Source organism: Carassius carassius, chromosome 13 (assembly GCF_963082965.1).
Source record: "Carassius carassius chromosome 13, fCarCar2.1, whole genome shotgun sequence".
Taxonomy (NCBI): domain Eukaryota; kingdom Metazoa; phylum Chordata; class Actinopteri; order Cypriniformes; family Cyprinidae; genus Carassius; species Carassius carassius.
The window spans coordinates 5641050-5664394 of NC_081767.1; the positions used below are offsets into that span (position 1 = coordinate 5641050).

The window sequence follows — 23345 nt, forward strand, 5'->3', positions numbered from 1 at the left end:
AGAGGGTCTCATGCCTACAGAGGAGAGTGCGCTGATCTTGGCAGATGTCAGATAAGGAGTGATCTAAGAGGTTTGATCCATCTGATACCTCTGTGTCCAGGTCTGGTTATCTGTCTCAGACAGCACACATGAGCTTCATTCACCCAACCACAATTTCATAACTGTGCTCCTCGAAGTTTCAGTGAACCGACAGAGAAACATACTCTAATCATTCAGTCATAAATGGCTCCTGTGTTATTCTAGATTAAAAACATATTCTTTTAATAAAAGTAAGGCCATAAAGAGGCCATATTTTATCTGTCATAAATGATCATGGTGATTTGAAAGGTGTGATTGGCAAAGTGTTGTAGACAAAACAAAACCTGGCCGTAAGTGAGATCATATAACAATTATAAAGTAATAATTTGTTTACATTATGGCATAATCACTGCTACACTGAATGCTGCATTACGCACTGAATTTTTTATATAATACCATAAAATAAAAATGTAAATATATATATTCTATTGTGGAATTACTTTATTTTATTGTGATTTTATTTTAATGTTTAATAAATACACACACACACGCACGCACACACAATTTTTACATTAAAATTGTAATTCTTAATTGTCAGCTGTCTGCATTTTATAAACTGTATTATATTTATGTTATTATTACACCTTCTAAATATTCCTTTATATAGGCTACATATAATATATTATATAGGCTATATATTTTTTTCTCTCAGTAAAGCTCTTTGTAAACATAGCTACATTTTATAATGATATCTAAAAATCTATGGTATTGTGAATTTACATTATTATAAATTAAAAACGTGTGCTAATTAGATGATGTTGTATGACTATGATCAAATATGAGAGGAGCTCATTGAAACAGCAGGAAACAGTCCTCTTATAGCTCTGGGTGAGTGAGTGAGTGAGCGAGCGACAGAGAGAGAGAGCGTGTGTGTCACTCAAATGTGTGTACAGTGAGTTGAGTAATGAGCGCGAGAGCTGCTGTCTGTCTGAGCGCCTTCTGCTACCTCTACACTACGGGCTGGAATATGCAGACAGCGTCTCCAACAGCGGAGTCATGATCTGCCGTCTTCCCCGGAACTCGTCTTGCGCTCGGAGCCGAAGCCAAACAACATTTTGAAGCATCTGATATTTAACCAGCGGCTTTACTTCGGGGCATCGCATTGGTCGCTTAACACAGCCGGGCAGGATCTTGCGCAGTGGCGGCGGACACCTCGGGTGATGTCGGCTGGCCGTCACTCTTGACATCGGCCTCCGCTCGCAGACACACGGCGGAATGGGGTAGGAAAGCTCCCCGCACACGCACCCACACAAGCTCGGCGTTGAATGCCGTGACAGCGCGGCGCTTACTAAACGCCGAAGCATCAGACCATCAGTCGGCTGCGTGTATCGCGGCGCGTCTGTAGTGTAGAGCGCTCCGGCGCTGAACTCACAGTCACAGCAGCAGCTGTAGGGATCCTGGAGTTAGCCTCGCCTGCTAACTGCCTCTCTTCAGTGCAATGGATGCTAATGAGCTGACGATAGGCTCTGAGTAACGTCGGGCCCGTCTCCATGTGTCCGTGAAAAGACAGGAAAGACTTGTAGCTTCTGTTTAAGAGTGAGTTAGGCCGTTTAGATGATCGTTTGAAGTTGAGGGAAACGAGCTCTGTTACAATGTCGCGACTGATTGGCAGAAAGAGGCAGGCACTTGAAGAATGTGACTGTGAATGTGGCCGCTGCTCACCATCACGGTCACGAAGGCTGTAGTTATACCGTCATAATGTCTTTAAAACAATTTTTTTGTTTGTTTTGTTACAAAAGTGTTCTGCAACCTGTCAGAGCATGCATACTGGACATTAGTTTTTCTCTTTGAATTTTGAATATCGTGCAAATGAGAACAGTGTACAAGCAGCTCCACTTGAATGTTTGAATGTCCTTGCATCACACAAAAAATATCAAACCATGAGGCATTTACTGTAAACAAAGACAGCAAAAGCACAGTTTGTGAGCAAAACATTACAGGAAGTGCATTCGGCATGTTTGTCAAACATTAGTGGAACATGTTCTTGGTTAAATGGAAGCTTCTCTCTTGTCATCATTTACTTAAACTCATTTCATTCCACACCAAACCTGTATGACTTGCTTTTTCCGTGGAACACAAAAGGAGAATTTTAGATTAATGTACAGGTTGTTGCTTTTTTGTGCAGTTGCTATGAATGGAGATTAAAGCTTTCAAGCTTCAAAAAGGAGGCCAACGGATCAAAAAAGTGATTCATATGATATTCCAAAGCCATATTACAGCTTTGTGTGAGGAACAGACTGAAATTTAACTCCAATGAGCTGTTAAACGCTGTGATTGGATCATTAAGTCAAATGAGACTTAATAAGAACTGGTTTTATGAAATGGATCAACACATTGATTGAAAAGATCATTTCATTCACAAACCATGCATTTTCTCTAGTGAAGGTGCCAAGGAGAGCTTTACCCGTTTTTATTTATTATATATTTTTATGGCTCTTGACAGTCCTAGTTCTAATTCACATTCATTACACTGAAAAGAGTTGCCAGTACATGTTTCATGGAAGAAAGAAAGCCGTATGGGTTTCTAAACTACATTTATCTAAATGACATTTTTTGGAGTTATTCTGCTTGGACACCTGTGTGAACTCGAGGGGAACTGACGTTAGACTAATTTCCAGTGAAAAGTAATTACAAAATTATTTAGTAAAGTGTAGTTCTAGTTTAAGAGAAAAGTATCATTTGTTTGCCAGTGCCACATAATTATATATTTTGTATCTAACGGCGTGAAATTAAAATGTTTTTAAAGGGTCCAAATGCCTTTTGGTGTAACTGTACCATAATTAAACCCCAGTATATTATCACGTGATTGATTTATTGCAGGCTCTACAAAAGCCTAATGACCTTGCAAAGGAGAAAGTAGTCATATTTATTCTGACCGCAAGCTTTTTTATTGTTAGCGTGACTTGGCATGACAACTAATGGTCTTGAAGGAATAATTCAACCATGGTCAACTTTGGAACAAGATTATTTATATTATAAACAAGATATTCTGCAGAACTGGATGGGGCCTGTCAAGCTCCAAACCCTTCACTGAAATGAAGGCCCTGTTTACACTAGTGCTCGTCTACACTTGCGTTTTCACTGCAGTTCAGAAACAATCTCCGTCCACACCACACAACTGAAAGCGCGTGTCACGTGACCATTCATGCAGGTACAACAACGAGCGTGATGTTATGATGAAGGTGGTTAAGGATACGCAGAGCTAATGTGTGCAGCCATGCCATCTTTTTCAAAACTGTGTTTATACTGAAACCCAAGCCTGGACTTTTCAAACTAAAACGGGGTCTGCAGCGTTTTCGAAAGTCTCTGTTTTCGATGGTCGAAAATGCCAGAGTAGTGTAAACAACAGGCGCAACCTTAGCAAAAGTTATGGGTTTTAAAATGAAAATGCACTATTGTAAACATAGCCTGTGCACTACAGTACATTCCAATTACATTTCAACTAAATTTCATTTACAATACAATTGATAAGCTATATATTAAACTTGTGAACCTCAAAATAAGGCATATAACCCTTATACACTTTCATTGTATAGAAAAGAGTTCCTGGGACTTTTGTAAAATATCTTCTGTGTTATATGGAAGGAACATTCCTAAAAATAAAGGTTCCAAAAGAGTTTTTTGCCCTCTCAGTGTTACCATAGAAGAACAATTTTTGGTTCCCCAAAGATCCTTTCAGTGAGCCGTTCTAAAAATAACCATTTGTTTCTTAGTATGAAGGACATTTTATTAATCTAAAGATTTTTTTTTTTTGCAATATAAAGAACCTTTGGACCAATGGGAAGACTCCATGGATGGTAAAGGTTTTTCAATGAGCTTTATTTTATTTTTTAGAGTGAAGACAGTCATGCAGGACTGGAACAGTGTGAGATCATGAACAAACGGTCAGAAAAATATAAACTTTTGGGTTAAAACATTTCTTTAAATATTTATATGAGACATTTTGATGAGAAAAGTGCACTGTAGGCCTTGATTTAATCTATTGTGAATTGATTGTAAGACTGGGGGCTTGATGACATCACATGAAAACGTTAGTTGTTTCAAAAGCAGTTGTTTTTTATTTTATTTTATTTTTTCTTTTTAAATTTGAAATAATGTGTGCCACTGAATCAGAAATATGTATTGAGTAAAAAAAATTTAATAAAAGTTTGCATTCCATTCAAGCCCCTCACTGAAGGGTGCTACCCATGTTCCCCTAATTCTCTTTTTCCTGTCAGATCTCAAGGGCCCCAGTGACGCAAGCTGATTAAGTAAGTGGTGTGTGTGATAGAGGCAGAGATAGTGATACTATGAGCTGACCCCAGATCAGACAGAGCTGATAATCTTGCGGTTTCTCCTGACAGTTTTGGCTATTTCAATTAAACACGTCTTTTCCCAAATTTGCCTCCATCATAAGAACCCGACAGACCATCAGTAGTAGCCAGCAGTGTGAGTGGAGAGAGAGAATGTGTGAAGTGTATTCTGGCAGTGTTTGGCTGCTCTTTAGCCCACTGGCCACACAGGCCATTAGCTAGTGCTGTGAGCGTGAAATCCTACCACGCTATTTTTAGAAGCTCACAGAGTTTGCAACTTGATCTGAATTGTCTTTGAGGCTTAAGGCTCACAGTGTGCTCTGGCCCACATTGGCTCAACACCTCGTAGACATCAGCGAGTGTTTTAGAGCGAACCGCTCGAGGGATCTGGTTTTAAAGTGATCTAGATTAATATCTAGTGTTAAAGCTCCAGTTATGATGTCACAGAGATGACGGAAATGTGACGTCACCCTCAGATTGAGGTCATGGTGCTTCAGCTGTGAGTGGCGAATGTGCTGGTTTTGTTTAGAAAATTCGCCATCCCATGTCTAACCCTTTACCATGTAGCCTTTGCATAGCCACATTTTAGGGACTGTATCATACAGACATCATAGTGCATTAGTAAGTGTTTACCCAACTAAATTTTGCTTTTAGACAAGACATCGGTCTTCATTTACAAGTAACTGTACAGTTACATGACCCCAATTTCATCTAATTTGTTATGCAAAAATACATTTACATTTATTGGATTCAGTATTCCGGAGGGGGGTGAGAGGATCATTCCACCAGCCAGGAATGGTAAATGAAAATGTTCTGCAAATATAGGGCTGTCACTATTCCTTGATTCCATTTGAGTACTTGATTGCATTTTGCCCATGTCGAGTAATCCACAAAATACCGGAAGTGGCATATTCCACGGACGAGAATCCATGAAAAGCATTGTTAAACTGTCTTCCAAGGCTTCATGATATATTAAACCAGGAGTGCCAAACTCAGTTTCTCAAGGGCCCCAACCCTGCAGGGTTTAGATGCAACCCTAATTAAACGCACCTGATCCTGATAATCAAGTCCTTCAAGCTTATTTGAAAACTACATGGTTTGCGTGTTGGAGCAGGGTTACAACTAAACTCTGCAGGGCTGCGAACCTGCAGGAATTGAGTTTGACACCCCTGTATTAAACCATAACGTTTTAAAACCGTAATAAAGTGAAATGCGAATTGTGAATTCACAAGTGCTGTGATTCAGTTAAATAAATATATGGGATGCATATATTACATGCATGTAGTTTACATACATGCATCTCAGAGCAGCACCGTTCACAGTAAATGCTGCTCCACACAAACTGTTATCATGTGTGGAGCGTCTCAAACTGCATCTCTGCGTTTTGTTGTGAGTTTGTGTTCATTATAACGCTAATATTGGTGCGCAACTTTGCCATTCCAACAGATCTGTTCATCGAAAGTTCATTGCCACTTCAAAATAAACGTTTTATCCCTCGCTCTTAGTTTACACATTTTGACGACCTCAAGAAATTACAGTGGCTGTAGTTGCATTTCTTTCATAAAGAAATTACCAAATATTAAAGATTAAGTGGACATTTGATTTACATGTTTTGCCAATATTAAACTTGATTAGATTGCGCAGTAAAGTGTAAAAAGTCTGTTGTTTATAATACATTATTTATTTTACCAGTTTTGTTCAATAAAACCATATGATTACTTGCTTTTGATGCTTTATTTGAACCAATTATTGCCTCATTGCTATTGTAAATGTATTTTAAGTCATTTTAAAGGCTATTGTTCGCTTAGGTCTATTCTTATTACCACAAAATAATTTATTATAAGTATCCGATTACTCGATTAATCCTCAGAACAATCGACCAACTACTTGATTACCAAATAATTGTTAGTGACGGCCCTACTGGAAAGTGATTTTGTGCCTCTTTGTGATGGTACCACGAGGCGTCGCTTACTTGTAGATCTTAGACTTCTGGAGGGGATGTAGATTCGTAAGAGTGAGTGGTATTAGGAGGGTGCTGAGCCTGTGGCTGTTTTATATGCAAGCATCAATGCCTTGAACTTGATGCGAGCCACAAGCGGTAACCAGTGCAGTGAGATAAAAAGAGGTGTGATGTGGGCCCTTTTGGGCTCATTGAAGATCAGTCGTTGATTGCAAGTAAAGGAAGTCCAGCCAGAAGAGCATTGACATAGTACAGCCTAGAAATGACAAGGGCCTGGACAAGAAGAAAAATACAGTTCCTACGAACAAAGACTTGAATACTTGTTCCCTGATGCATATTTTTTAAGGTTTTTTAATTGAAATGAATGTTTTGTAATTTTTGAGAGCATAAAGTAAAAAAAAATGCCAAAGTGGTACAACTGTCCTGATCATACTACAAAAACAAAAAAAAAGCCTTGTTAAAAAAACGAATTCTGAAAAATAAATAAATATATATATATATATAATTTTATTAGAAATACCAAGATATATAATTCAGAAAATAGGCCCAATATAGAGATCACCACTGTTACGGAGGTATACATTTAAGGTACTATTTGATTGTAATATGTGACCCTGGACCACAAAACCAATCTTAAGTGTACATTTTTCAAAATTGAGAGTTATACATCTTCTGATAGCTGAATAAATGAGTTTTCCACAATGATGTATGGTTTATCAGGATCGGACAATATTTGGCCGAGATACAACTATTAGAAAATCTGGAATCTGAGGCAGCAAAACAATCTAAATACTGAAAAAATTGCCTTTAAATTTTTCCAAATGGATTGTTAGCAATGCATAATACTGATCAAAAATTAAGTTTTGATATATTTATGGTAGGAAATTTACTTCATGGAATATGAGCTTCACTTAATATTCTAATGATTTTTGGCATTAAAGAAAAATCGAATAATTTTGACCCATACAATGTGTTTTTGGCTATTGCTAAAAAATATACCCCAGCGACTTAAGAAAAAGTATTTTCTTATTTATTGTGGACAATCTTATACAGCGTGTCGTTGGCCTTTATGTGAGCAGTCATGGTTCTCGTGGTACATTTCTGATGAATTCACAACAAGTGTGTATGCAAGCAAATGTATTCTTATTCTCATTACAAGCTGTCAAATCTGGATTGTTCTTAATGAGAAAGCCTGTGTCCACAGTTACTTAATTAGCATAATACACACCCAGACCATTTCCATATAAGGGCTTTCCGCATGTCCTCTCCTGTTCAGCCATTCAAAACTCTCTGCAAACAGGTTTCTGAGCACTCCCTCCATCTGTCATTGGTTAAACAAGCAGATAGTCCACTCAAGCCCACACCATTGATGCAGTCAATGTTGCTGTGTCCGGCTAGTAGGGCTTCTTAAATAAACAGAGCAATGTTTTGATAGCAGCACAGAGTCACAGTGTTTGCACTTTTTCAGAGGAATCGACTTCGAAATTCCATACTTATAGTTGTCTTTGAATATCTGGATAATATATAAAACAAAAATGTTTCTTAAAAAATGCGTGATACTCATTTGTGTAAATTTAGAAGGCTTCATGTACTGGTTTGTGTGTTGCAGAAAAACGTGCTTCCTGGACACTGAGTTTACTGTGGAACTGAGTGTGGTTAGAGTGAACTGAGTTGACCTCACGTTCAAACCTACATTTCACCTCTGCTTCTGTGGAAACATAGACTAGACTAGACTACATTGTGATGTCACATTTTAGTTAGAAGGAACATTTATCTGATAATGCTCCTGTTCAGATTCTTATCTTTTTTATAGATACAGTGAGAGATGAATGGGGAAATCACGGGGGGGCAGGAAGTGAGATCACTGAATGACACTAGCAGAATACCATCTGCGCACCACAACTGCTAGACGGGGTGTTGGAAAACCCTGAAAAGATGGGAAGATATATTGTAAATCTGACAAGCTTCTCTTCACTAGTATGACGCAGATGTAAATCTCTGATTGTCTTGATTACTCATATGAGAAATTTTAGAAAGCTCAGTCACTCAACATTTTTTTAAAAAACTGAATACTAAAAGTTAAGTTGGATCTCAAAATGCATTACAAAATGTCCATAATAATTTATGTATGAAAATTGTATGTATAATTTAGATATTATATTTAATTTATATATAAATAAATAATTTTAGCAGTGGTTAAATGTAGATGAGTTTGTTTCTTCATCAAAACATATTTGGAGAATTTAGCATTACATCACTTGCTAACCTCTGCAGTGAATGGGTGCCGTCAGAATGAGAGTCCAGACAGCTGGTAAAAACATCCCAATAATCCACAAGTATTTCTGACATATTAGTTCACAGCTGTTTTGGACTTGATCTGCGCATATTTCTCTCTTTATTCAGACAAGACAACTTTTCCACTGGACAAATTAAAGGGTTAGTTCATCCAAAAATGAAAATTATGTCATTAATGACTCACCCTCGTGTCGTTACAAACCTTTAAGACTAAGTTCATCTTTAGAACACAGTTTAAGATATTTCAGATTTAGTGTGAGAGCTTTCTGTCCCTCCATTGAAATTACGACTTTATTCAGCATTGTCCTCTCTTCCGGGTCAGTTGTGAGCGCGTTCAGTGGCACTGCTGACGTGTTATCTTTGTTATTAGGCGCACCAGAAAACACGTCAGCAACGGGCATCACTGCAGCATTGTGAACGCACTCACAACAGACCCGGAAGAGAAGAAAATGCTGAATAAAGTCGTAATTTTTTTTTTTTTTTGGACCAAAATGTATTTTCAATGCTTCAACAAATTCTAACTGACCCTCTGATGTCACATCGACTACTTTGATGATGTTTTTCTTACCTTTCTGGACATGAACAGTATACCGTACATACACTTTCAATGGAGGGACAGAAAGCTCTAGGACTATATCTAAAATATCTTAAACTGTGTTCTGAAGATGAATGGAGGTCTCACGGGTTTGGAACGACATGCGTGTGAGTCACTAATGACATAATTTTCAATTTTGGATGAACTAACCCTTTAATGTCATATATAGAGTTGGAAATTTTAAGTTTTCACTTCAAAACATGTAGCTTTTCACTTCACAAGATGTTGATTGGTGAACTGAAGTCATGCCAATTACTTGTGGATTATTGTGATGTTTTTAGCAGCTGTTTGGACTCTCATTCTGACTGCACCCATTCAGTGCAGAGGAGAGAGCAAGTAATATAATGCTAAATTTTTCCAAATTGGTGTATAAACAACAATCTGCATCTTGGATGGTGTGAGAATGAATAAACTAAACATTTTGGGTGAACTATCCGTTTAAGCCTTGAATGTATCCCTGAGAAACCTATAGTCTTGCTATAAGTGGTTAGCATAAAAAATACAAAATAATAAAAACATGATCTGACTTGGATGGAAGCTTTAAAAATAGATAAATTCATAGCAATTTAAGTAATTTTCGTAAAAAAAAAAAAAAAATCTCCCCCAGAAAGATAGCTAGTAGCTGGAACAGCCATGAGTCTTATTGATTAAATAAATAGGGTGTCCATCCATGAATGGGCTAAAGTTTAGCTCCATTGATTCTAATGGGCACGTCAGGTTTTGTGAAGTCTGCACGCGTCTGGGTTAGACACGTCTAGGTTGGCGACCTGTGCCCTATTCCAATAACGCTGTAGAACCAGAACAGACCTCTTCAGGCTGGCCTGTGCAAACATTTCACAGCCTATCATACTGTGTAGCCTCTCACCTAAAACCGTGTGATGCCACACTTCAGATCACCTCTGCTAAGGGACAGCGTTTGTCCCTGCGCCACCATCTGCTTTCATGTTGTTTGAAGAGTAGTGCATCCTCTCACGCACACGGACAGCCATCCAGGGAAGGCATATTCACATCGGGAATATTAAAAACAAGAACCACCGCAGGACTACTGTATGTTACGTCATAGAACTATGAATGCACCACCTCAGTATCACCTCATCATAAAAACAATGATTGCATGGCGATGGATTTACGAGGCAACAATGTAATCCATTTTATCACAGTTCAGGCAAGAGGAAGGTGAAATGTTTCATCAATTGTATATCTGTGTTTTGGGTCTATTAAAGGCCGTTTGTAGTGCGTTGGAAGGACAGTAAGATCCAATGTTTGGAACAAAGTGCTTCTTATCTTGGTTAGGTGATCTGAGCTTCCAGATGAGTTACAAGTCGCAGCGCTAAGGTGAGCTATGAAAGAATAATGTGATATTGAGAAGCTTTCAGCATGCTGAAAACAACAGCACCGAGCTGTTCGACTCCGAACACTCCACAGTCAACACTTTAGGACAAACTCTTTGGCTGGATCGAGCTAGAACTTTGCCCTACATTTAAGGCGGAATGGAAATTATTCTGTGTGTGTACAAGATTCCTGTTTAGTTTGTTCCTCCAGCGATGCAGTTGGCTGGAAGGCAGAGTGTGTGTACACTGGCTTAATTTAAAACTTAAATATTTAGCTTTACGCACCAATGATTAAATGCAATTTCTCTCATAAGAGAAAATTTACTGTAGTCTTTCCCCTGTAATGATGATTTTAGATTTACAAAGATCTAGAATTGTGGAGTGGTTAAAAGTCATGCCCCCAGTTTCACAGACAAGGCTTAAGCCTGGTCCCAGACTAAGATGCATGTGTGGGCTGTTTTAACTGAAAGAAACTTGCACAGACTGATCTTAAGATATGTCAGGACCATTATTTTGTCTCAAAATGCACACAAGTAAAGTTATTTCCTAAAGTCATGTTTATAAAAGATAGCCTAATTAAATTGAATAGTGTGTGCCATGCAAAAAATAGGGTAGTACTTTAACAAACACATAGTAAAAGATTAATCTTCATTTGACAATTTTTTTTCTCCTTCGGATCTATTAATTTATTTCAAAAATACATTAAAAATTATATTCAAACTCTTAGTGCCTTGAACACACACCTTTTATGATAAACACATTATTAATGGCGTATTTATTTATTTATTTTCAAGGCATAAACTGTCTGATAACTTAATGAATAAAAAAGCCTTGTTAAATTATTATAAACATTTGAAAAAAACAATGGTTTGCCCAGGAGAAATGATGTAATACAACTAATGTGCAGAAATGATGCAGAAAATAAAAAAAGAGCATAAAACAGGAAATTATTTCATAGAGAGGACCACTCCTTTCTCTTAAAATAGATCATTTGACCTTTTATGTTGTAAAATGTCCAAAAAACATAATTATATTTATGAATTAACAATGCATAATATTTGTAAAAATATACATTTTAGCTTGTGTGTGTGTGTGTGTATGTGTGTGTATAAATATATATATATATATATATATATATATATATATATATATATATATATATATATATATATATATAAGCAATTATTAAAATATGTATACATATGGATCGGTATGACAGATCCATAAAACAATCATGAACACAAAGAGAGATATGTTATTTTTTCTTTTTCTTTTTCTTCTTTTTCTTCTTCTTCTTTTTTTTTTTGTGTGTGATTGGAACAAACTTCTACAGACCAAAATATCAGAGACTTGGCAGATGTTTCTTTTGACCCCCACCCGGAACATCCTAGCATTATGGCGGCAACCTTTGCACAGACAAACACCACTCACACTTTCTTCACAAAATGCCCAAATCTAGTTTTCACTTGCATGTCTCACTTTCATGCTGAACACTAGATCTACAGAATAGAGACTGTACCTCCACGTCTCTGTCTCACTCTCACCATTACACTGTCTGTTGTTACTGCGGCTGCAATTTGCTCTTTTTTTTTTCCTTGCTCTAGTTGGCTGATGGCCCAGAGTGATACAACCCAAAAGATGCAACCCTTGACCCCTGTGCAAAGTGAGCCGAGCTCTTCCCTGTCTTTACAGAGAGAGAATGAAATAGAGGAAGAGACTGCAGAGCTCACAGAGGGACTGCACGCTGCTGTTCTGTGGCCATGACAGTCTGTTTATACTGTACTGTATGTACTGCAGGGACAGGAACAGTTTGCTTTAGTAAAAGGAAATCACAAAATGTCACACTTTACACAGCCTTATGTAGCTTTCTGCTTTGCGCTCATTGTCTTCCGTCGTCTGTTTGCATTTTCACAGCATGAAGGTAAAGTCGTATGAATTTTTGAATGAACCACAGTTTTAAAATCTTCCTGGTCTACTGACATTTGTTATGACATCTACTTTGAACATTACAATGCACGTGATCACTTTTGTTAACGCTACAATTGACGCTATTTGGCTAAATAATGCTAAAATGTGTGTGCTTAAATTGTTTGCAGGTCATAGGGATGTCAGATTTGTGAGTGAAGCAGTATTTTCTGTCAGTTCTTTTTCAATTAATTAGTCAAAAAGGTTACAGTGATTCATTTGAATTTATGAATGAGAATTTGCATTAATGAATAATTAAACTAAATCTTATTTTTTATTTTTTTAAGTGCCCCTATTATGGATTTTTGAAAATGACCTTTTATGCAGTGTGCAACACGGCTCTACATCAATAAAACCATCCTGCAACGTTTTAAATCTGAAAGTGCACAGTGTATAAAGTTACTGTCTCTCAAAAGAAAGAGTGGACTCTGAATCTTTCAAACGAGTTGTTTTTAAAACGAATCGCAAGCCGTTTCATATTGACGTCAGCACACCGCCCGCCCACTTGTTGCTCTTTTCGCTTTATGAAAATTCATTGTTTGCCACTAGCTGCCACGTTTGGAGCGCTAAATTAGTGATTTCCTCTGTAACGCTGTGCGCAAAGCAACACTGGCTGCTTTAGCAGACATTACAGGCATGATGAAATTGAAATGAGACCAGTCGGACCAATCACAGCAGATTAGCGTCAGGCAAAGGAGGGGTTTGGAAAAATGCCATTGATTTAGATTAGATTTTGTCATTTAGCAGATGCTTTTATCCAAAGCGACTTACAAATAAGAGCAAGTAAGGTCAAAATAAATGCATATTATAAGACAATGAAAGTGTTTTTTCACCTTGCATGCATGTTAACCTGTTGTCGGGGACTCCCAAAACCAAAATATGAACCTTTCATTACCCATAATAGGGGCACTTTAAGAATCTTCATGCAGCTATTTAATACGAAACGGTTCATAGCGACCACAACTGTATATTGCAACTCTATGCTATAAAAGAGGTGCATATGAAATAATTGTATGTTAACTATTCCTTTAACAGTTTCTCAGACTGGATCTGTTAGGGTGTTTATATTGGCTTCTTTGTCTTTGATTGCTTCACTCCTCCTTCCTTATTTCCCTTGTTCAGACCTCTGCAGTCTGTCCTCCCTTCCTCTTAAATAAACAGTATTCTTTCACTTTGTTGTGGCATTGTTTCTTGGCACAGGGGCATGGGCAGTGTTTTCAAATAAGCCCGGCTGTGAGATAATTTCCCCCTGACTGCGTCCGTTCTCTGTCTCTCTGTTTGTTGTTGTGTCATCATCATCCAGGCCGCTTTAGGCCTCGCGTTCTTCACTCTCCTCTCACGCTGCTTTTATTTGCCAAGACTCATGTCATGCGTAGTTGCCACAGCAACCCGCCTAAAACCCAACTGGCTGATTTTTTGGCTTTCACCTGTGCGAAGTCCCACAATGCACTGCACCAAAGAACGTTTCCTAAATTATACAAATTAATCTCTAAAGTGTCTATTAGATCTCCTTCCTCTTTTTTTATGTTTTGTAAGTGCCAATCATGTTTATTACAACATGATTACGATTAGTTTGCATTTGCAGATATCCTGGCATGTGGCGCATGTATCCAACTGATTCTGAGAAACTGGAAGAGAAGCTTTCGGTAATTACAGATAATTACCAAATTGGCTTTTGAGAAAAGTAATCACCTGACGCCGAAAAAGAAGTTTGAAAGCAATTATAATTTGTCGTGAGTTGTTGTTGATTGTTATTTATCAAAGTTGTTCAGCAGGGTGTCTCGGATGTTCAGTACACACTCCTGAGTCTCCTCAAAAGTCAGAAATATCCTTTACACAAGTATGCAAATGCAGATGTGACTCTTTGTGTTTGGTAAATGTATTGCAAGTACCGTTTTCTGGAGTAGATTTATAGTATCTGTCTTTCTTCCTCTCTAATACTTAAAAGGAATAGTTTACCTGAAAATGAAAATTTGCTCACTCTCAGGCCATTCAAGATGTAGTTGAGTTTGTTTCTTAATTGGGAAAGATTTGGAGAAATTTAGCACTATATCACTTGCTCACCAATAGATCTTCTGGAGTGAATGGGTGCCATCAGAATTAAAGTTCAAACAGCTGATAAAAAACATCACAATAATCCACACCACTGTCAATTAACGTCTTGTAACGCAAAAGGCTGCATGTTTGTAATAAACAAATCCATCATTAAGAAATGTTATCCTAAAATAGGAGTCCTCCAGTGAGAAGTCCTGTCATCTGAATCAGCAGAGAAATATGCCCAGATTAGTCACAGCTCAATCAGTGGACTTTGATGTGAGAGGACAGTGGATGGACTTTTTTCAGTGCAGGAAGCATAAGCATTATTATAGATTATGAAGTGGTATTTTAGACAGAAGCGACAGTTTAAAGTTAGTGCCTTGATGGATTTGCTTCTTAAATACGTATAGCTTTTCTCTTCGCATGATGTTAATTGATGAAATGGTGTGCGGATTACTGTGATGTTTTTATCAGCTGTTTTGACTTTTATTCTGATGGCACCCATTCACTTCTGATACAATATCGGTGAGCAAATGATATATAGTGATACATTTCTCCACCTATGTTTTGATGAAGAAACAAACTTGGATGGTCTTGGGGTGAGTTAATTTTTTAGCAATTTTTTTTGTGTGAACTATTTCTTTAATTTGACTGGGTGTTGATAAAGTATTGATTTTTTCTTTGTGAGACTTCATGGTTGTGATGTCAAAAGATCTTAGTTCTTTTGGATTGGCAAGAGACTTTTGAGAGTATGTCTATGGACCATCAAGCTCCTTTACTTCAAAAGAAAAAGGAAAACAGTTTCAAGAGAATTACCATTTTAACGTGCATCTATTCACATTCAGAAATGTGGTTCTAAAGACTGTGACAGACTTTTCTTCCCATATTTTTCTTTTTTAAATCCTTGACCATGAATGATTGGAAAAGTAACAGGAATTCATTGGTAAAAAAAAAACCTTCTATATCTTCAATGCCATTTCAGCAAAAAAATGGCATTCTGTGACATATCAGCGAGGCTCCGGACAGAGAAATATTCAGAAAGAAAATTAGATCAGTGTGAATGAGCGATTTCTTGATGCATGCAGCCTGCAGTTGGCATCCTAAAGTCTCAGCATTTCCAAACTGCACCAAGCTTCTCCTGGAGGATGGGAGAAAAGGGTCCAGTCTGGGTAATTTCGACATTTCTGATAGTCACACGCTTTCATCTGCAGTCTTGCCGTGTCCCTGTAGCTGCTGTCTTACTCATATGAAGGTTGCACTCTTGTAACCTTTTGTACTACTCAAAACTGCACTGCGCTCACTCCCACGACAACAGGCGACTGAAAAACAAACGGCCTGTTGCAGCAGAGGAACAATGGACTGACTGAAGATGGAAGGGGCACAGCTGGTCAGAGAGAGAGACTGAGAGAGAAAATGACTAGATACAGACACTGACAGTGGGACGTTTCTAGGTAAACCCTCGATTGTGATGAAAACAGGATTCTACAATCTATCCCTTTTTTACTAAATGCCCCACTGGGTGTGTTCAGCTCCATTATTATCCATATTTACTCATCTGCTAGTTATTCAACATTAATTTTAAGGCCTACGTGCACAAAAGAGTTTCGATCTGTAATGTTCCAACATGATTCAGCAGGAAAGAGATTTCTGTGACCTACTGACCTCTAATACCTCTTTATCCAAGCAGCCAGTATGTGAAACTAAAGACTATTATTCATCAAATATATTTAATTTCATCATTTTCACATCTGATCTTAGTCTGCATGACATAACACATCCTACCTGCAGATGATGATAGACTGTTTAATCCAAGCACTCAGTCCTGTAAGCTGCCCTCGATTAGTGCCTGACAGGCTGGAAACTGCCTGCAAATCGCACAGCCAAGCAAGACTTTGTCCCGCCTTCAGCCTTCCTGGATTGGGCGAAAACTCAACCCTCCTGTCAAATCACTGAAATATGTTGAATCTTATCCCCTTTGGGCCCTAAAGCCTTTCCAATGGCTGTTTTGTTGGGAAATTGGATTTTGCACAACAATAAATGGCAACAGATTGGATATAAAAGTTCCTTTGCCGATCCAAAGTGCAAATATTGTTCTAATTTTCGATAATTCTGAACATTTTCCTTTCGTTTCTTATCGCATACACTAAACACATCAGCAATTATCGCAACATGAAAATTTGGTAACGTCAGTGGTTCACCAAACTTGTGATTCATTCATTCCTTCATTCACTCTAGACTAATCAAAAAGACTAATCTGAAACTAACGTTCCATTGTTAAATCTAACTGTAACTGAACTGATTTTTAAAGTAAGTTTAATATTAAAATACAAAACAAACTGAAATTAACCTTAGGCCCACCCTCAAGTCTCTATGGTATTTTAGTTTCTAAATATGCTATGCCAATTTCTTTGTCCCTTACAAAAAAATGCAAGTCCAATCTTTCTTCTCAACAGACTGTATGATTATGAAGTTTAATACTTAGAGTTCAGCATTTGACGAACATCAAACCCTGAGAATGAGCAATAGTAATTGTAACGCTCTCCTCAGCAAGCCCTTTGTGTATCAATTATAGAGCTGTCAAACACAATTGATGCTCAGTCAAATGTCAAATGCGATCTTACATGCAGCATGAATAATGGGTTTGAACATGGTTTAAAACATGTTTAATGGCTCCCTCTTCACACACTTCATTAGGGAATGAGCGGAACACATACAGAGACAGAAATAGAGAGTGATGGGGAGTGTGTGTGTGTCGGGGGCGGGTGTTCAGATGGTATGAAGTAGTCCCCGCTGCAGAGGAAGGGAAGAAATGAAAGAAAAGTGAGAAAGTGTTAGTCACCGTTTGTGTGTGAGAGAATGGCCGTGTTAGTCAGACGTGGAATGAAAGCATGTTGGTTTCAGCTGACGTGTTGGAAATTGGGTTTCGGCTCGGCATGGTTCATGTTCAAACAAGACACGATCCCGTCTTCTAACAATCATGCCTCTCTGTCTTTCTCCCGTTCTGATGAGTAGCTGTTCTGTTGAATGCCGAGTCATCAGTTGTAATCTGGGTGTGGGGCAATATTTTATGCCGTGGTGCCATTAGAATGCTCAATCCTGAGTGATGTGTAAAGTTTAAGTGAAAGGTTGTTTTTTTATTTTTTTTTAAGAAAATAAAGTGTCATAATATACTCATTCATTTTGTACCAGTTATCTATTTTAATTGTTTCCAGTTGCTTCCATTTATTCCTTATGTATAGTACAAAAAGAGAAATTTTTAATTTCATTTTTTTTTAATAGCTTCATGTCGCAAAAGTACCATAAGAATTTCAAACATGTTTCTTTGCGTGTTATATTTCAAGCCTTCTGAAGCTGTAACATAACTTTGTATAAGAAACTAGACAAATTTTGAAGTAGGTATATCCTATTTTTTAATGGATCATTCTTTTGAAACAAATCAAGATGAAACTTGTTTGAATGATACTTCTACAACTATGACTGACACTGTTTTATTTTATATTATATTTTATTATTTTTTTATGCATGCGTGCATGCATGCCTTGCTTTTGACGTTGTTTTGCCTTTGAGGGAAATTTTACAGGAAAAATACAGAGCTTTTGAAAGTATGTTTTGCACATATCTAGCTTGAATATCTAAAAACAAAATATTAATGTGTCCAAAAATAAATATTAATCTTAAGCTAACATTCTTGTTATCAGTGTCAACCAGCTGACTATGCCAACCAGTGTGCAGTAAATAATAACATTTATTTTGGTGTTTTAATGGAAAAAAGTAAGTCGTACAGATTAGGAAAGACATGAGAGTGAGCAAATGGTGACAGGATTTTCATTTTTGGGTCAACTATACCTTATATACCTTACATAACAGCAAATTTCCTCACCACAATTCTTTACTCCGAATCATAGACTGAAATAATTTGATCTGAACTTTGTACAAAATAGGTCAGCTATAATAATGATCATATTTGTTTTTCTTATTAAAGATCAGATTACCATTTCTGGGCTGAGTGTACAGTAGTGAAAAGACCTGATTGGTGGCAGTGATTGCTCACTTGTGACTTGGACACACTTATGGGCTTTTAAATGCCGGTAGCAGGTGAATGATTAGGGCTTTCAGCATGGCTGACAGCTGGAGTGTGTATAACTGGCCTTTATAGCGCTCAGTGGTGTGAGCATCAGGTGATGGAGTGGGATTAAATGTACAGTGTGGCTGACCCTTTGAACTCCTTGACAAATAGGAGAGAGTTGACTACGTATGTGTACATACACATTCGTCACAGTAACTGACTAGCCTATGTCTGATTTGCACTGATTATAAGAAGTGTGTGGGTAACAGCCCTGGCGAAATCTGTTTACGGAAAGTAGTTGCCAGAAGTTTGTAACAGACATTTACCAGAAAGTCATCATTTTGTTTGGTTTTCAACAGCCTTGTTAATGCATGAAAACATTTGATGGTTATCTGTCTGTCTGTCTGTCTATTTATTTGCAGTGTTCATTTATTTATTTATTTTATTTTAGTAATTTTGTGCGCATCTCATTTCCCTTTTTAAAGTTGAGATGAGATCAGACATGACCATTAAGAATTTTTCAAAGTTGTAACTAGAACAGATTATTGGAGTATGTTTTGTAAAAAAATACGGTTTTATTATTTTTACTTTTCAAATTTTCACATTTAGATCACTATATTACTTGCTGTTACTTTGTAATTACTTGAAATATTCTAGCAATTTCTGAGTGGAAATTTTTTCTGCACCAAATATATTTCCGTGTTTGTACATAATGCATGTGTACTCATAATACATACACCTGGTCTTACTGTACACTATTTATTAGCATATTTATGGCAAAAAGGTTTATAGCCTTGTTGAATCGAGTTGGCCTCAACAACTACTAAAGTCCCTGATTACATGTATGCCATTTGCATATAATAGTATATAACCAAAGTTATTTACTATTATATATGACAAATTACGTTAATTATATGTTGTCACAATTTTTTTTCTACGATTTGTAAGTTAACTGCTCAGCATACTAGCATACTGCTAGTTGATTAGCCTGCTGTACGTCTTATTAAAATGTTCAGTTATACATGTTCATACATGTATATTTCAGGACATAGTTTTTTTTAATTTATTATTATTTGCAAAAGACTGCAAATTTTTATAACATTTTCATGATCGAATCAGTTCCTGATGGTTAAAATCAAGTCCCGGCCTACATTTTTTGTTGTTGTTGTTGTTGTTGCTTAACATTAGATTTCACTTGTAAATGCGTCATATTGTGTTGCAAATATAATTTCAGGTCGACAAATAATATACAAATTCAAAAAATCATACGACTGGAGAACAGCTCTCATCTCGCACCATTTTCTCAGCCAAATTAAATCTGCCAGCAACATTGACGAAGTTAAGTTGCAGCTTGCAAAAGTCAAAGAGCTTGTTGTTTTGGAAACAAACAATTTGGTCTGCCAGAGAGACTGAGTCTAAGTGGACAGCCTGGGACAGAGACGGCCATCAGACCCTTTCATTCTTCATCTCTCTCTCTTCTTTCACCCCTCCCCACATTTCCACTGGCGCCGCACTCACATGTAGTTTGTTAAGACGGGGCCAATGTCATAAAGCCTTCACTGTGTGTGTGTGTCTGTGTGTGTGTTGTTAACGTTTAACTCCTCTGTCACACACTTCGGTCACAGTATTGACCCTGTATTGCCTACAGTACGCCTCTGTGTGCATGTGTGTGAGAGATTTATGTGTTTACGCAAGTATAAGAGGGTGAGAGGTGTGTGTGTCTTAGGAGAGGGCCTAGATATTTTCCTATTACTTTTCTCCTGCTCTCCTTTGGGCATTTGGGGCTATAAATATACCTCAGCATGCTAAAAATATGCAACAGTGTAAGTTGTGTGTGCGTGTCTGTTTGGAGACCTGCTTCTAGATTTCAAAACTACATGTGTAAGAGTGTTAGCATTAGGGTTTTATTCAGAATCCAGTTAGCTTGTTTCTGTTAACATCCATATTCTTTCACTTATGTGGAGGGAACCGTTTACCAAGTGACTCTGTAGCAATGACATCTTAAAATGTTTACAATTTGCTTTATTTGCAAACATATGACTTTTTGGAAGGATCTGTCAAATTTAGCTCATTCCTTGGTACAAATTTGGGGATCTTTCACCCAAAAATGTAATTTCTCAGGCCATCCAATATGTAGGTGGCTTCTTTTCTTGAGCAGAAAAGTAAAGATATTTAACTAAAAAGGTGGTCCTTGATGGTTCGTAAAAGCGGCTGCGTGTTTTTGAGAATTAAAAAAAGCACATTAAGGAACACAAAATTAATACAGATGGCTGCTGACGAAATGTTGAGGTCTTATGAAGCGAAATGATCAGTCTGTGCAAGAAACCAAATGTCTTTCTGACAGTTCATGTCAGTGGTTCAATGTCTTTCTGACAGTTCGTGTCAGTGGTTCAGTTCACTAGTTCGTTCACGTATGCTCATATCATCGGCTCACTGTCTTTGCTCTGAGACAGAACTGTTTCCTCGGTTCAGTGACTGTTGGAGGAACTGGAGCACTGGTTAAGCTGGCAGGAACCAGCATCATAGGATAGGATCATATACGCCATTATTTTGGCTCATTTCGGAGTGACTGTCAGAGGCCCGAAACTGAGTTTTGATTTAGCAACTTGTAGATCTGGGCTGTTTAAGCATCAAAATCTTTCAGAGGGTTCAGTCTGAACTCGTTCACCAAAAAGAACTCTTTCAAAAGAATGAATCATTCGCGAAACGTATATCACTTTGGACCGTTTGCATGAGGATCTGGATTCCAGGTAATAATGTTGTAAATAATTTAATGTTTCTTGCACAAGTTGCGTTTTATGAATCACCAAAGACCATGCGTTCAGCTAAAAATCTTCTTTACTGTTCCACTGAAGAAAAAAAGTCACCTTCATCTTGAATGGCCCGAGGGTGAGTAAATTTAAATTAACAGCACATTTTCATTTTTGGGTGAACTATTTTGTCTGGGCTTTGTTTGTTGGTTGTCCTCTCTTTTGCCAGCATCAAACATGTGCTTCAACCCCCAACCCAACCCCCCAACAATCAATAATCTCAGACATTCATTTTGCTTCTTTCAAACACAAACTTTAATCTTTGGAAAGTTTCTCAGGCTGATGTCAGTTTCATGTTCTCAATTCAAATGCCATTTATGACAGACAAACTCCCATTTCGAGCTCTTGTTTTCTCAGATCAGTCTCTTTCCAATTTGTACTGGACTGTGTAAATGGGATCAAAGTGGCAAGTGGTAATAGTTGAGTTTTTCAGAAGAAGCGGTTGAAAAAAAACACTTTTCACAGCGTTCTCTGGGTCATTCTCTTAAGATGTTGTCTGTTTTTCTCTGTCTGTCTTCTGATTTCTCCCACGGTTCACTTTCTCTGTCTCTTTCTAATCTCTTTCTCTTTCACAAGCACAGTTCATTGTTCTAAGAGGTGTGTGTTTGTGTACTATTTGAGTACTCAGCTGAGTTGAGTACTAGATGTTGCAGTTACTACAAATACAACCAAAAAAAAAAGAAAACATGGTTCTAGTTAAACCACGATGACCACAAATTAATTATGGATTTACTACACTACCCATAATTTAACCATGGTATTCATAGTAAAACTGTGCTCATACAACTGGTAACCAATATGGCAAAGTACTGTGGTTACTACACTTTTACTATAATTAATTTTTGTAAGGTTGGGAGGGGCATTCTCATTTTAGAGAGCACTTTCTTTTGAGGGGATCTTTTTAATGTTTTATGAACAAGAAATAAAGACCCCATGAAATTACAACTGACCTATTGCAACATTGACTAAATATTTTAGTGGATTGAAGTTTGATCTTTTAAACTAAATTATTTCCATAATAAGTACTTGTTTTAAAGTAGGCAGCGGCTATTTGCACTTAGTGTAAATAGCAATAGAGGCTATTTACACTAAGTGCAAATAGCTATAGATTATATTTACACTGTTAAAATACTAATAATATTTATAGGCTACTACTTATTGGATATAGTGGCAATTATCTGCATTCATTTTAAAAATTATACACTCATTTTAAGGACTTCTTTTTAACAAGGGACTATATGTATAATCATCACTGTCACTGGCACCAGCCATTACAAAACATATTGGTCAACCTCTAATGCTAATGATTGTAGTTGGCGTAATCAACCTGACCTGTCCACGCTAGAAGATGAGCACAAAGGCTGTTGCGATACATTATCATGAGAAAATTTCCTGGAGTTAATGAGTGATGAACACTGTGTGTTTTTTAGTTAATGGCTAATTGGTGTCCAGCAGGTTGTGTGTGTGGTTACTCCTCCATAATGTCAATTTAAAGGTAAATTTTGTAATTATTTTTTTCTCGATTGTAGGACACTTATTTTACAGGTGCGTAGACTAAAAATTATAAAAACTGACTGAATTCAGGGAAGGGTTATCGATTTGACCAATAAATGTAACTATAAAAAACAAAAACAAAAAATACTAATGCATAACTTGCCCTGTACCATTTGTGCTGCAAACATAAATACAGTAATATACAAAGGGCCAGAACACCTTAGCAACCACACAACAATAAATAAATAAACACCCTGAACACCTTAGCAAATTTACAATGAGTAAAAACCATTAACATCTAAAGTAACATCACAACAATGTTTAAAAATAGCTCAGAACTCCTTGGCAACTACACAGCATTGCATAAAAGCCATTCAGACCACCCTTAACAGCAAAACAAAACAAAAAAAACGTGTAAAAAA

The 23345-nt window shown here is 37.2% G+C and overlaps 1 protein-coding gene across 3 annotated transcripts in view; it reads left to right on the forward strand.

The window, feature by feature from the left end:
* The first annotated feature begins 918 nt into the window (after positions 1-918).
* LOC132155892 (B-cell CLL/lymphoma 9-like protein) overlaps positions 919-23345 on the forward strand; it is a 54454-nt gene continuing 32027 nt past the window's right edge. For all 3 annotated transcript variants that reach the window (XM_059564650.1, XM_059564651.1, XM_059564652.1), the window contains exon 1: positions 919-1298. The gene's annotated coding sequence lies outside the window, so the exon portion shown is untranslated. The remainder of the gene's footprint in view (positions 1299-23345) is intronic.